Below are 16117 nucleotides of genomic sequence, written 5' to 3'. Positions count from 1 at the left end.
TGTGCTCAAGGCCAAGAGGGATTGACAAAGCAAATAATAGCCTATGTAATGAAAGAGAAATTCTTACTCTAAAACAAATGCACAGCATTCTAAGACAAATGTATAGATACAGTCCCATTATATTAAAGCAACCTCTTTGCACATATGACACAAGGTCATTTTAAGTGAAGAAACACTTGCTTTTTAGAAAACCAAACTTAATATTGGATTCATGTTAAGGACATTCCAACTACTTATTAAGTTCTGTGATATCTGTACCAGAAACTTCTGCAAAATTGACTTCACTGTTTAAGGAAAGGACTCTCCTTAAAAGAGGGGTCTCCTCTGCCTCCTTTCTACTCCATGTAAAATGTTTCTTGAATTATTATGCAAAGAAATGTTACTAAATATGAAACAACACTAAAGTGAATACAACTTGATTTATTCATTTTAACTAATTTCCTTCCTGGAAAAATATTAAAATAAAATTTCAAGATGACAGGAGACAGTCATGACCAAGACAGGCAAGTTATATATCCTCCAATAGCTACTTGTATCTATATAATACCTGTTCCAGTGTTCCAATAATCCCAGATGATAGGTAGGAAAGGTATCAATCTTCACATTTCATTTTAAAAATAAAAGTCTCCCATAAATTCACATTTTAATTGACTTCAATTTTTAAAAAAATAGAGGAAGTCCTCCTTCAGTCTCTCCTGTTCCTTCTCCTTTTATGGTGTGCTCTTCTGCACCTTTAGTTTTTCCTATGTTCATACAGACAGGTGTAGACATTGGAGTGTTTCAATTCCTACATCACTCTTGACTTTTTACTGCTCCCCCAACACACTGTACTTTTAAGGCTTACTCTGGGTCTTTGCTTAAATATTGGTTCCAGTTCTTGTAATACTGTGTTTCTACTGATAAATTACCACTTTTCTATGGATTTTCTGATCCCCTCCTTTGCAGACTTAATTACTTCCCCTAAAGACTGGTATTAATAGCTCTTAACATATACTGTTTCCCTTGCCCTTTAAACACACATTTTTTCTAAATGAAAATACTATTGTATAATAGGTATTCTTTACATATATTTTTCTCTTCAACTAGACTGTGACTATTGCATGGTGGACTAAATATGATCTAAATTGTTAAGAATTTCCTGGAGAAAGACAGACCTGGTATGAATGCTATCTCTGTCTGACACATCTAGGAATCTGGTTTTGGACAAGTTACTTTCTAGAAGTCATCTTTTTTCATATATGAAATAGAAATCATGACACCTAGCTTGGTGGACTAAGTTCAAGAAGATACAATGAAATACTGTATGTAAAGGATGTCTGGTACATAATATATGTTCAATAAATGATAACTAATGTCAATGCTGTTTTATTGCTGTTATTGCTTTTGCAGTGACAGCTGACACCCAAGAAATCAAAATGTGTTTTTGAAGAGCTTCCAGTTACTCTCCAGGTGGTAACTCCTTGCAGATTTTCAGGCAGAAGAATATTACAGAGATCATGGGACACTATTCCTCAAAGCAAACTGACCCTCACAAACATATTGGTGTGATGTGACAGAGGTTGCTATAGTGCAAATGAAGAGAACTGCAGCCACAAAAGCCATCTGGGGTCTTCTGAGGCATCAAGCCCATAGGAGGTAATGAAAACATACATCACCCGTTAACCTTTTAGGCCACTGGACTATTGAACATAACAGGAGCATAATGGCTTTCCTAATGCATCAGAAATTCCCCACTCCTGTCTACAGGTAGTTCATCAAATTGCTCCATGCTTATTGCTTCAATCTGCATTCGGCTTCAATATGCCCTATATGCCTAAATCTTTTCTCCCGAAACCTTCAAGACCCCAGGAAATTATTGTGCCTGAATGCCATACTCACTAAGTGACAAAGACCCTGAACGTTGAAAATCAAGCCTGCTACACTACAGAAATAAAAAGGAGAGAAGTCATGTTAAAAATAAACAGTTTCAAAGATTTCATGAAAAAAAGTCAATGCAATTTGCAACTTCATTTGTTCTACTGACAAGCTGATAAAATGTTGGTGGTACAAATGCATCAGGAAATTTGACACAAATTGAAAGTGACTACACATTCCATTATCCCAAACTCCCTTGGTAATGGAAAATGATTGTTAAAGACAGCTTCTAATACGTCTTAGACGTATAAGGCTGTCTATGGGAAATAATACCCTCGATTATCAGGAAAGATAAGTATTCGAAAGGAAGCAAGGGCTGCCATGATTCTGTGATCAAGCCTCACTATTCTGATTATTGGCTGCACAAACAATTTCATTAAAAGATACTAAAATATACAAAGAAAACTGTTATCAATGAAACATTTAATAATTGGGATATAGAAATGAGTCATTAACAGGAAAGCCAATGCAGACAGTCAAAAATTAAAGCTTGCTAAGATATTTTTTGCAATTTTTCTAAAAGATTGCTAACATATATTTAAATGGCATTCTATTCATGGAAAATTGTTATTTAAAAAATATTTAAAGTATGGCACACAAAATTAAGTTTTCTCTAGAAACTTCTGAAATTAAAGTATCTAGAACATGGTCTTTTTAACTTACTTCATTTTTTTAATAATGTGGCTTTGTTAACATTAGTATGTTATATCTTGTGCAAAAAATGATTATACAATCAAAGTGCCTAGATTCTTAGGAGTTAGAGAAGATACAAGGATACAAAATGTTTATGCTAATACAATAACATCATATCAGAGTACTTATTTTCCTTCTCTTACAGGGAAAACTGGTCTTAGAGAAATTAAGGGCTCTTCCCAAAGCCACCCGATAATAAGTGATAAAGGTGGGGTTTGAATTTAAGTATGCCTCACTTGAGAGACTCAAATATTTTCTCCTATGCCATTTCTTCTAATAAAGTCTAATCGTGTATTTTATTTAATTCTGAATGTTTCTACTTTATATAATCCTTCATAATCATTTGTTAATTCAAAAACCATCTTCCAATTCATCAGTATGAAAAAAAAACACTCAATTCATTTAAAAATATTTACTGAGAATTTATACTCAGAATGTATACTTAGTTCCTAAGTATATGCTTATTAGTAGCCCTTCACCAAATGCCATAATATAACAACAGTAATCATTCGAACAACTTTAATCACAAGTAAAAGCAACTCAACCCAATGGGATGCCTAGATGACTCAATAAGTTAAGCGTTGGCCTTAGGCTCAGGTCACGATCCCAGGGTCCTGGGATCAAGTCCTGCATTGGGCTCCTTGCTCAGAGGGGAGTCTGCTTCTCCCTCTCCCCTCTGCAGCTCCCCCTGCTTGTGTTCTCTCTCTCTAGGGCAAATAAATAAATAAAATCTTAAGAAAGAAACTAACTAACTAACTAACTCAACCCAAACTAACTTAAACAGCACATAGAGATTTATTGGCAGGTCACTGGCGATGTTTCCCTAAGTAAAGGAAGAACTGCAGGAGCCAGAGCATCTTTGGGTCTCTAAGAGATAAGGCTTGAACCTATTCTCACCATGACTCTCCATCTCTCACCGCTACTTCTTTTCAGAAGTTGGTTTCATCTATTCCGCCTTCCCCATGTGATGACAGACATGGTCTCTATAGCTATGAAGTCACATCATGACAGTCTGAAAGGTGACAAAGTTCCCTGCAGATTAGCATGTAAAAACATCAGTGAAGGCAGTGCCTAGGTGGCACAGTTGGTTAAGTGACTGACTCTTGATTTCAGCTCAGGTCTAATTTGAGGGTCGTGAGATCAAGCCCCATGTTGGGTTCTGATACTCAGTGCAGTCTTGGATTTCTCCTTCCCTCTCCCTCTGCACCCCGACCCCTGTTGTCTCTGTCTCAAAGAAAGAAATAAAATTTTAAAAATAAACAAACAAACAAACAAATACGTAGTAAAAACATCAGGGAAAGATTTAAATGGCCAGCTAGGTTCACATAATGATCCATTATCTATCAGGCCAGGGTGATGAAACATTATGGTTATAACCCCACCGCTATCGTCTAGAAAATGGATATTTTGGTTGGCAGTTCCATAAGAATTATAGGATTGCAGTGGAAGAAAAACAGTTTCCTAAAGAAATAAGCCAGGGAACTGTTAGAATATCAGGAAAGCAAACTGGGTGATCAGAATTGACAGACATCAGCAATATATATTAGCTAACATTTGTTGAACATGTACTACATGACTGGTATTAGTCTGAACATACTAAATGTATTATATTATTTCATCTTCACAATAATCATAAGAAATAGGTTATATTTTTATCTCCAATAAAGTTTAACAAATTAAGACTTAGAGAAATTAAATAAATTGCTCAAGGAGGTATGGCCAGTAGCTAGAAAGGTTGGATGGAACATAATGTCTGATGTAGCTCTTACAACCATTCTGTACCACCTCCAACTTGGGAACTGCTGTTCTTTTTTATCCACTGAGACACACAGCATGATTTGTAGGTCCTAGGTGTCCTTCTTTGTGAATAGTTTAGTTTGTTAATGTCACTAAAATATATTTCAAAGCAAACTGCATGTATCAGATGTATCTATAAAACAGGAAAATGAGTAGGAATATCATACTCATAATTTTGATCTTTTTTATTTTAGTGAAGCCACTGGATTAACTTAAAACAAACAGCAACATCAACATGGGTAATCTTCTTTATACTTGGGTCAAATATAATGCTTCAAACCCTTTCCTATAGACTGCTGCCAAAGCAGGTATTTGTCTCTTTTCGAAATTAAACACTTGATAGTTTCTACCTTTAACCTCTATGCTGATTTTGTATGTATTCATTCCTGGGTTGAATTTCTTTCTTTTGATCTTGTTCACCAATCCCACCAGCAAATGTTATGCTGAGACACCTCTCTTTCATCCATGGTACTGATGTTATCATACTACTTACCACAATAGAGTCCATACATTATCTATCTGATATTGTTTAATGTTTGTTATTCCATTAGATAATAAGCTTTCTGAGTCAGGGGTTGTGTCCACTTTATTCATCATTGAATGCTCGTGGCTAGCCAAGTGTTTGGTAGGTAGAAGAGTCAACCAACAGGTAATCCTGAATGAATAAATGTACCCATATTTTAATATATGTAGCACATATTTTGTCTAATCTGAAGTCAAATTCTGTTGTTATTATTATTGTTTTGTTTGATATTTAAGGTCAAGATAAAATCTCTTAGGACTAATATGACGTTTTCCTACTTTCATCTTATTTGTCAGATGGAAACATACTGAGATGTGTTCATACCACCCTGTCCTTGCTCACACTGTTTCCTTGGCTTACATTGCCCAACTTTTGCTTTCCTGCAGGGGAAATTCTTAGTCTCCATTCTAGAATTTTTCTATCACCACATCATCTATAAATCTGTTTTGACCTCCCTATGGTAGTTTCTTCTCCACTCATGTTTCTATGGTGCAATTCTATTAATGCTCTTATCATCTGTCACTGTTACAAGTTTAAATGCTCATATCTTGGAGAATGGATGCTGTCGCTGAACATGACTTCATATTCCTGGAAACTAACAGAATACTTGGAACATAGTGCTATTTTCATGTTCATCATTTTTTTGATCAATAGAACCTTATTTCTTGTGGAATTCATCTAAAAACTCTTTATCAGCGGCCTTACCAGAGAACCACATTCTGAGTAGAGCAATAATTCTGATGCTGATGGGATTTAGCTGTTTAGGAGCTGAAAATACACAACTCCTGAGAAAAAGCCAGTTTGCTAGAGTAAAGGCAAAACTGTCCAAGAACAAAAGGATTTGCAGGAGAAGAGGGGAAGAATTATTAAAGGTATGACAAAGGGGGGCACCTGGGTGGCTCAGTGGGTTAAGCCGCTGCCTTCGGCTCAGGTCATGATCTCAGGGTCCTGGGATCGAGTCCCGCATCGGGCTCTCTGCTCAGCAGGGAGCCTGCTTCCCTCTCTCTCTCTCTGCCTGCCTCTCTGTCTACTTGTAATCTCTCTCTGTCAAATAAATAAATAAAATCTTAAAAAAAAAAAAAAGTATGACAAAGAAAGTTAAAACTCAAGATAGGAGTATGTATTTTTTCAATATTGTGCAAATGTTCCCAACCAAAACTTACCTTCTGGGTGTGAATTTCCCTGGCCAATAAACTACTCACCTTTTATTTTACTTCTATCTTTTCCATTCTCTTTTCCAGATTTTCAATACCATCTATCCTTCTCTCACCTGCCAAGGCTCTTATTTGGCATCCAATACACTGGCATCCAATGTATGACATTAATCCCATGACAAAATAACTTTGTAAAACAGGACATGTAAGAGAAGTATTTTACTAATGAAAGATCACATTGAAATGAACAATAAAGTATGAAACACAGTGACTTGTGCTTAGGGAGGCAGCCAGAGAATCACACTGGAATCACACCAGAATCACACTGATTAAGATTCATATTCTGACTGCCATTTACTGGTTGTGAAAATTGTTTAATACTCTGAGCTCCAGTTTCCTCCTCTATATGACTGGATAATACCTACTCCGTACGGTGATTGAGAAGAAGAAATAAAATAACATACAGAACAACTGATGAATACATGCTCAGTAAGTGTGTTCTGAATTGAGTTGAATTAAAAGAAATTTGTATGACCTTACATATTTATCTCAACCTATTCAAGTAATATCCCATTTAAAAATGTTAGGGAAATTAAATTTAAATAAGTGAATTAACCTTTCCAAGGTTTCCAAGTTAATAACTGGTACAATGAGGATCAAAATGCAGGAAGAAAAAAGAGAAAATGTACTTACAGGGATGTATTGTAACAATTACCACGTCAGAAAAACTCGAGCATATAGACAATAATACAGTATGACATATGAGAAAAATACTTACAATATTTACTCTGTAAATAGTGATTAATAATAAACTAATATACATTCACTAAATAATGAATTATACTTGATTTCAAGCAGGGAATGACTAATTCTTCTCTGCTCCATCACTTCTGTTGAAACAAATACATGGTTATGCTCAAAGTGATATCATCTCTGATATAGAAGTTTGAAGATCTAAGAGCTATTATTGTGTGCAAGGTGCTAATACATCTCTTTGGAATCTCAGGGCATTTTTTGGAGGAGAAACTTGATGGAGCTTTGTAAATAATCCTAAATTTAGAAAAAATAATTTTTAAAAAAGATAACCTCAGGTTAATGAGACAGTGGTTTCAAGATCCCATTCCATTCCAAAGCAGGCTTTCCCTAACTCATTAGCAACCTAAAGTTTTCAGGGCAGTTTAAACTTGATTTTGGAAAATTAAGTCCATCAGCAGCAGGTATTTTAGAGAAGTATTAACAGAAGCCTGGGTATTTCTGTAGCTCTGCTCCTGGAAGCATGTGCAGATTCTGAGCTCTTTTCCTTCACCCTCCACTTGCAGTAAGGGAAGCCTGAGGCATTTTTCAATGAAGCCGCTCTGGGCAAACCCTAAGGGTCTTCCTGCTGCGTGTACCTAATAAAGGGAGTTGAGTAGGAGGTAGTGAAACTGGAGAAGATGAAAAGTGGCACTACAGAAGGCTCCCTTTAACTCTCCAAGTATGTAGTACCCAGTAAACAACAATCAGAACACACATGCCCCCTTGCCAGTGCCTATGATCAGCTGGTCAAACATTGGTGACCCCTGATTGTACTTAGCAGCCTGGAAAATCGCACCAGAGGCAGAGTTAGTCAGGTGACCTTCAAGAGTGTCCAAGTCAGAATTTTCCAGAGTCAAGCCTACAGTTACATCCCCCGTTTAATATTGCTGCCCTCAGGACAAAATAAAATAAATGACATCTGAGACAAGTTGTTCATTCCCAATCACCTACACTTTTCGGTACCTCTTACAGGTAAAGCCAAACTCCAGTTTTCATAAACAGCCAACTCAGTACTCACCTGGACAAGTGTGGTACCCAGGAAAAATGAAAGATCTCCAGACTGTGCTCCTAGTAGCTATGCTAATCTGGAGAAGATAGCACGTGGTTATTAAAGAGTAAAGATAAGACATGTAAAGTATCTAGCTAGTAGAGCAATGTCTGATGCACAACTAGCATTTAATAATAATAGAATGTATAAGGTATTCCTTTTGCTACATATTAGTTCCTTTGCTCATTTATTCCTTTGCTCATTTATTCCTTTGCTCATTTTGGTGACTTGCCCTTTCATTGTTCAGGCAGAGAGGATTCTGTTACTCCTTTCAAGTGTAACTACTGCAGATGTGTTCTTGCCTTAGCCTCTTCCCAGATGCTGAGCTGTCTAGAAACCCAGCTTCCAGGTGTATCCCTTTACCCATATAAGTGTACGTCTTCCCCCTTCCCTGGCTCTCCCTCTACTATGTAGATGGATGCAAATATCCTTCTACATCTCACTTTCCAATCTCATGGCCCTTTAGTTTTAAGAACCTGAAGATGTTCAAACAGAAATCATCTCACCATATATTAATGGTAATGATTTCTGTTTGACCATCAAATGAGTCCATTTTTAAAGTGTAAAGCCTGACAAACTCTAAAAATATGTACTGCAGGAACGCCTGGGTGGCTCAGTTGGTTAACCAGCTGCCTTGGGCTCAGGTCATGATCCCAGGGTCCTGAGATCAAGTCTCCCATCAGGCTCCCTGCTCAGGGGGAAACCTGCTTCTCTCTCTGCCTCTGCCTGTCACTCTGCCTGCCTGCTTGTGTGCGCGCTTGCTCGCGCTCTCTCTCTCTCTCTCTCTCTCTGACAAATAAATAAAAAAATATCTTTAAATAAATAAATAAATGCTGCATTTAAAAAAAATAAAAAATATGTACTGCAGACAAGAAAAAGAGTACATTATTAAGATTGGCAAATTAAAAACAAACAAACAAACCTTTGCAACTTCAAAAAAAAGTTATCAGAATTTATGTCAGAAGAAAGAAATTTTTTTTTTTTATGGAATCCTGAATTAGAATCCTGGCTCTTCCATTTTCTAGTTAAGAGACAGAGGGGACAAGTCAGGTCAGTTCATTTCTCCCAGCTGATGTTCCCTCCTCTGTGAAGTGAGGTTAATGAATGTTTCCTTTCCGGGCTAGAGGTCAGGAGTTATTTATAAAGACATACCAATGACAAACACTTACATTCATGAATCCTTAGTATGTATCAGCATGTTAAAGCACTTTCCATGATACATGATACCTTATATGAGAAAGAATATTTATGTCCCCATTTAACATAGGAAAAACTGAGGCTGTATTACTATTTTATATAATTATATTACAAGTACAAATCACTTTTTAACCAAAGCATGCCCTGTAATGTTACTTATTAATTATTATTATTATCCCTTCAAAAAGTGAACATAAGATTTACAAAGATCCATGTTTGGTTTCTCTCAAGGAAATGAAGTTGTCATTCTCTGCTCCCCCCTTCCCTCCACTGCCAGGCTTCACAGGTGTACTGTCTACACTTGCAGAATCCACTTAGGTGTGACTCTTCCTTTCTAATGCTCCTGCAATCTTCATCTCATCCCCACACCTCCTTGAATCAGGAAGAAAAGGGAAATAATGTTTCTATTAAAACAATAAGGGGACCAGAGTTGCATCATTGCTTAATTAATTGGATGGTGCCTATCCTTCTCCTCTCCTAATTACATACTTCTCTTTTCATTTCCTACTTGTGATGAGAATCTACACTCTTAAATAAAATCAATATAAAATTTGAGTTGACTGAGTATCAACTTTACTTTAAGGGAAAATGACATTAGTTCACTACACCAGCTCAAAAAAGAACTTCAGGGTTACGAGGATTAAGTTAGCTTATTCTTGATTTACTCCACACATCTTTACTGAGCAATGCTAAGTAAGTACTGGGCATAAATCAGTCAATAAGAGAAATGTGCTTTCTGTTCTCGTGGGACCACACTAGCAAAGGAGACAGACCTTATCTGTGTCATTGATAAGCGGGGGTGGAAAGTGTGTATCTATGTCTTATTTCACTTGATAGTACTGTGTAGTAGTGGTTATGGTTGTGACAATAATGTCTCATCTTTATTGGTGCATATTATATGCCAGGCATTGTTCTGCAGACCTTGCAGGTATGAACTCTTTTAACAACTGTTCTAAACTGCAAGACTGGTTATGTCACTTTCCGATTTCAGTGGTTCTTGGCAGATCCAGATTAATGGCGTGCTCGCTTCGGCGGTGCATATTATATGCCAGGCATTGTTCTGCAGACCTTGCAGGTATGAACTCTTTTAACAACTGTTCTAAACTGCAAGACTGGTTATGTCACTTTCTGATTTCAGTGGTTCTTGGCAGATCCAGATTAATGGGTAAACCAGCTGGGCATATGAAGGACATTAGAATACCCACAGGACACTAAAACGTCACTGGAAGTACTTGATGGGGAAAGTCATATTTATCGGAACTCTTTTTAAGGAGAAGACAAAAAGTGGTTGGAAAAAGTAGTTTATATGGCTGCTGGGCATGGAGGGTAAAAATCTTCAGCAGAGAGGCTTAAGTGTTAAGAGTTACTCTCTAAAGTGCCTTCAAGAGAAGACGGGTTCTGTTAACTTCCACCTTTGTACATCTTTGTCAAAAGGCAGTGGGCATGATGAAAACAAAAATGGGTTACTCTCTACTCTGATGAGAGACTGAGCACTGGCAATGTCCCTGGCCAATCTCTCATGCAATCCTCAGAGCTTCCTCTAAACATATGTTGGACAGAACTCAAAAACTGTGATTAAAACAAAGGTCAATTATTGTTCTTCTAAGTCATTTTCATTCTTTAGAAATGCCTTGAGCTTCATAATTATATCAAATAATTTCTTACTTTACAAATCCTTCCTATTCTGGTGTCTATCCTTCTATCCTTAACTGCTACCATGCTGTCTCTGTTTATGTCTGCACACCGCTACTATCACTTCACCAATTTCTTTTCTAATTATTTGTTTATCTGACTTCACCATCAAATATGAGTTCCGTAAATATGGTAATTTGTCTTATTCATCTTGGTACTCCATTGCTAATATCCTGAATAATGTATATAGGTGTAATATAATAATGTATATAGGTATAATATATACCAATATATATATAATATATACCAGGTAACAATTTTCTACTGAAAATTGTAATCACAGTAACTTCTTTACTAAGTCACAGCTACTGCATCTAAGAAAACTGTACGTACAGGTCAGACATTCAATAAATATTTGTTGAATGTCTATATGATCATCTGATCCCTTGTTCCTCTAAATAATGTTCATTTCCTCTAATAAGGCAAATCATTTTTTAAACTTTCTTTGGATAGTCTTTTTGCTATTCTTGTATTTCAGAACATTCCGAACGGTTTAGTTTCAAAATTCTGAAGTGTGTTAAAAAATGTTATTTATAGACTAATTGGCAAAGCCATATAAATGCCATGATAGCAGCTCAATTTCTGGGCAGAGTCTTGTTTGGTTCATCATAATTTGACAAGTTGGCATGCATGAGGTTAATGAGAAAATTCATTTTATCTGACAGAGTAGGCATTTAGGAGAGCAAAAGTCACACTAATAAGGAATTACACATTATACATATTGCATAGTCTTTGTAATTTTTCTTAATATATAACGAATGGTTTGCTTTGCTGAACTCTAGTTAAAAAGAGAAAGAAAGGGCAACACCCGGGACTTCTAAAGAGAAACAGAATGTCTTAATAACTTCATTTTCAAGGCACAAGTTCAAAGTGATATCCCAGATGGGCAAACATGGACCTGACCACCTGCCTACTGTGGAAGCACACAAGAGAACTGAATTATTTGTCCACATCACTCTGAAAATAATTGTTTACAGTAATCATACCAGGTATATCCACTAGCACTCATAAACATCCTTCTAAAATAAGCTAACAATACAAATACAGGGAAATAACCCTTTTCCTATAGGCAGTGAGTAGAGATCCAAATAACATTCCTGTTATGCCCACCAGAAGGAAAAATTCAACAAAATTTCCTCTTTAAATATTTGTTGGTGCCTACTATATGACGAGCACTGTGCAAGGTGTTAAAGAAATAGCAAAAGGCAGATATAATGTCACTGCCCTCAAGGAGCACACAATCTAGTAAGAAGAGCTTACATTCCTGAATGTTTCAGGGTGAGAACATTTGCCAGTGAGATTTAGCAAGTGAATGTTGTCAAGAGACAAATTTGGTTCTTTCTGAGTATACTGGATGCCCAATTAGTTCTATGAGGATCTCTGTCCTGACATGGGTTATTTCCTAAGAAACTGAAGAACAGAGATAGTCTCTATGTTCAACACCAAGGTCTAACCATTTCCCAACCTGGCAAAAGTTTTATAAGTCCAACTTCCTGTGCTTGTCATTAATGGTCTTGCTTGCCACTTCTAGTACCAGTGTGTGGACATACTTGGCAAAAAAATCACACACAAAAAAACAAACAAAACCAAAACAACAAAAAACCAACTGTACACGTAAGGGGCTTGCGACCACTGTATTTACATATTTAAATATTAATCAGTAGTAGGCTCAGAAAGGATTGTGGAAGAATGGCTCTTCCCTTTCCATGTGGTTGCAGCCATCAGCTCAAAGGTAAGCCAAGGTAAGGACTTTAGAAGTATATCCAGGAGCTACGGAAGAAGAAGCAGTCTGATGTAATGTGCTTTCTTCTCAGGATGCCCTGCTGGGAATACCACCAGCTCTCTGCCCTCCACAGGGCCCCCTGTCTAACCTAGCCCAATAAAGTGTGCAGACTAGGATACCAGGCCAACCAAGGTTATATCCTATGTCAGATTCATGTGTGATATGGTGGCTGCAAATGCCTGGTTCCTAAGGGTGCTACCTACAACAAGCCTGTTCATCACAGTGTTAACAAGCTAAAGTTTGCCTTCATCCTTCAGCCTGTTACAGAGGAGTGAGCTGGACACTACTGTGGGGTTCTGAGAGTCTTGAATTCTTACTGAATTGGCAAAGATACTACCTACAGATTCTTTGAGGTTATCCTCTGTGATCCATTCCTTAGAAGTATCAGAAGAAATCCTGACGCCTAGTGCATCAGCAAACCAGTCCATAGCACAGAGAGATTCAAGGGCTGAAATCTATACACTGCAAGAACCACCGCCTAGGAAGGACCACAAATTCTACCGCACTATTGGTGGTTCTTGCCAGGCAGCATGGTGAAGACATAATACTCTCCAGCTCCACCATTACCACTAATACAAGAAATGCTTGTAAAATCCTTACTTAATAAATAATTTAGGGTAGTAAAAAATAAATGTCAAGCCATAATAACAATATTTAGCATTTATATTGAGATTCCACTATTTACAATGTGCCCTCACAGTGCGTAATCTTAGTGGCTCTCACCCCTAGCTGTGCCTCAGATTTACTTGTATGGGTTGTTAAAATCACCAATACCTAAACCCAGACCAGCAGATTCTGATTCATTAGGTCAAGAACGGTATTTTTAAGCAGTTTCATGGATGATCTGGAATTGCAGACAAGATTAAGACCTGTAGCTTTATGTCATGTTTTTCCATAGTGTTCCTGGGAAACAGGCTTTATTTATACTCCATGTGCGTTCACTCCCTTATGCTTAGATTGTTTCTCCTAAGGCACCTTCCATCTACCCAGTCATCACAAAGGCAGATCAAAATCATAAATGAGAACCTTGAGCATACCTCTGATCTCACCTTAGTGTGCTATACTTTTTTTAAAAATCACTGTTGCTTATTTGATTCATCTCCTACTTGCTTGTAAGCTCCTTAAGAGTGTGTACTTATTATTATCTATTCACCCTTTTCTCCTAAGAATGCATATATTGGAGCCTCTGGGTGGCACAGTACATCAAGCATCCAACTCTTGATTTCAGCTCAGGTCATGATCTCAGGGTCATGGGATCAAGCCCCATATCAGGTTTGTGCTCAGCATGGAGTCTGCTCAGGACTCTCTCTCCTGCTATCTCTGCCCCTCCCTTGTGATCTCTTGCTCTCTAAAATAAAGAAATAAATCCTAAAAGAAAGAGAATGTATTATATTACTTGGATGTGATAGCATTAAAATGAGCAATAATAATACATTGTGCTTACTATATGCCAGGTGCTATCTCCTGCATTGTGTAGGTATGAATTGATTTAATCTCCATGCAATTTGTATGAGGCAGATGAGGTAAGTACTGCCAACTTTCTTATTTTACAGATGAGGAAACCGGAGTACAAAGAAATTAGAAACCTAAGGTCACATTATCTGCTTAGTGGAGGCGTTAATAGCCTGTCCATATCACAGGATGAAGAAAATTCTTTTCATTTCACAGATGAGAAAGTTGAAACTCTTGCTATCACACCAGTGTGGACCGTTTATACTGTGGTTTAAATACTTGCTCTTTATTACAATATCTGGAGTTTGGAAGAGTCTCTGGGTTCAGCGTACCCTGTGCATAATACTTCTTCGACACTGTGCTATTCTGTCAAGTTGGGGAGACAGAAGATACCAGCTGAACCAGTGCATGTAGCTCCAGCTGAAAACAGATGATGTTAAGGAACACTGCCAGCCATCTGTTGACATACTGATTTGCCACTGAAAAAAATGGAGTGCATTTGTTCACATTTCCAGATTATTTAAAAATAAGGAGCAATGGGAGTTATTAAGTTGGGCAATCTGAGTTCTAAGTAGCATTTATACACTTTTTTTTTTTCTGGATGCCTTCCTTAAAATTAAATTTTTAATAACCTTTAAGCCTTGCAGCCTTGAGGGAATAATTCCTTTCACAGTAGTTCAAAGGTTTAATTTCACAGTAAAGCTTTTGAAATATGGTATTATCCCTTTTGTTCTAGAAAATTACTGTTTAAAAAAATCATATTTCAAAGTAATGATTGTAATGAGAAAAAAGATATGAGGCCCAACTTCAAAAGGAAAAAATGATAACCTCGCCTGTGATGTCTTCTAGTGAGCCTTTCCCTCGTGGATTCTAATTTGTAACAGTTCGAAAAGTCTCTGGAATTGCACAGTCTCTGCCTGGTAATACAGCCCAGGATGGCTACAGTCTAACAGTGAGGAGGAAGGGCTGATATAGACATAACGGAAGCCATTGACTTTCTTATATGAGTAAAATGCAGTATGTCTTCAGTCCAGCTGTGTGTGTGTTTTCTGTAATGCTATTCCCAAACAATGTTTTCTTTGTAGTTCTAAAGCCATTTTTGTGGACATTAAAGTTGTGTGTAGAGTTGCAGAGCAGGCCGTGGGAACTGAAAAGTGTAGAACAGCCTGACAGAGATGGAAAAGAGAACCACCTAATGCAGAGTACCCAGTATGTGCGAGACACTGTACTCTGATCTTTACATATGTTTTATCTTTTTTTTTTTTTTAACTTATTTATTTGAAACAGAGAGAAAATGAGAGAGAGAGAGATCAAGCATGAGAAGGGGGAGGTCAGAGGGAGAAACAGACTCCCCACCAAGCAGAAAACCTGACGGGGGACTCCATCCAAGAACTCCAGGATGATGACCTGGACCAAAGGCAGTTACTTAAACAACTGAGCCACCCAGGCCCCCTGTTTTATCTTTTTTAATCTTCATAGCAGCTCTCTGAGATAAACAGTATTAGCCCCATTTTACTGATGTTAAGACTTCAATCTATAAGAGATGATACTTACCTGGTCTAATTACCTTAAAAATCAAAGTCAGTCACTACAACCTCTATTCAGAGCTCCTTGGCCTATTTATCACTTTATTGGAGTATTTAAAAGGATATGTTAAATTGTAAATTCATAAAGACTTGAAAAAGTTTAATGAAGAAAGACTCACAGAATAAGAAGTATACATACGGGGTAGACTTAGAACCACATGTACCCAGAATTTACAAAACAAACAAACAAAAACTATTAGCTATTAAAGGACTGAAACAAAAGGAAATGTAGGGTAGTATGGACACTGGATAAGATCTCAAAATTCATGCATGTAATTTCTAGGGCTATAAAATCTGGAACAAATCACTGAAATCCTCTTAGCCTCAATTTCTGCATCTGAAAAACGGGCATACAAGATATAAAATGCTTCCCTTAAGTGATAAAATGGATAAGGATGTGAAAAAGCTTTCTGAACTATCAACTCTGATGTTAAGTACACCTATGGCCATTCACTTTGTGGCTCTGTGTATGCATATGTGTGA

At 37.2% G+C, this 16117-nt stretch overlaps 1 pseudogene; it reads left to right on the top strand.

Annotated features, from left to right (window-relative positions):
- LOC122913487 overlaps nt 1-13169 on the top strand; it is a 67109-nt pseudogene extending 53940 nt beyond the window's left edge.
- Nucleotides 13170-16117: the final 2948 nt, after the last annotated feature.

The sequence above is a fragment of the Neovison vison genome, chromosome 7 (assembly GCF_020171115.1).
Source record: "Neovison vison isolate M4711 chromosome 7, ASM_NN_V1, whole genome shotgun sequence".
Taxonomy (NCBI): domain Eukaryota; kingdom Metazoa; phylum Chordata; class Mammalia; order Carnivora; family Mustelidae; genus Neogale; species Neogale vison.
Note: the sequence above shows the minus strand (reverse complement) of the source record. Positions and strands in the feature narration are given on the sequence as shown.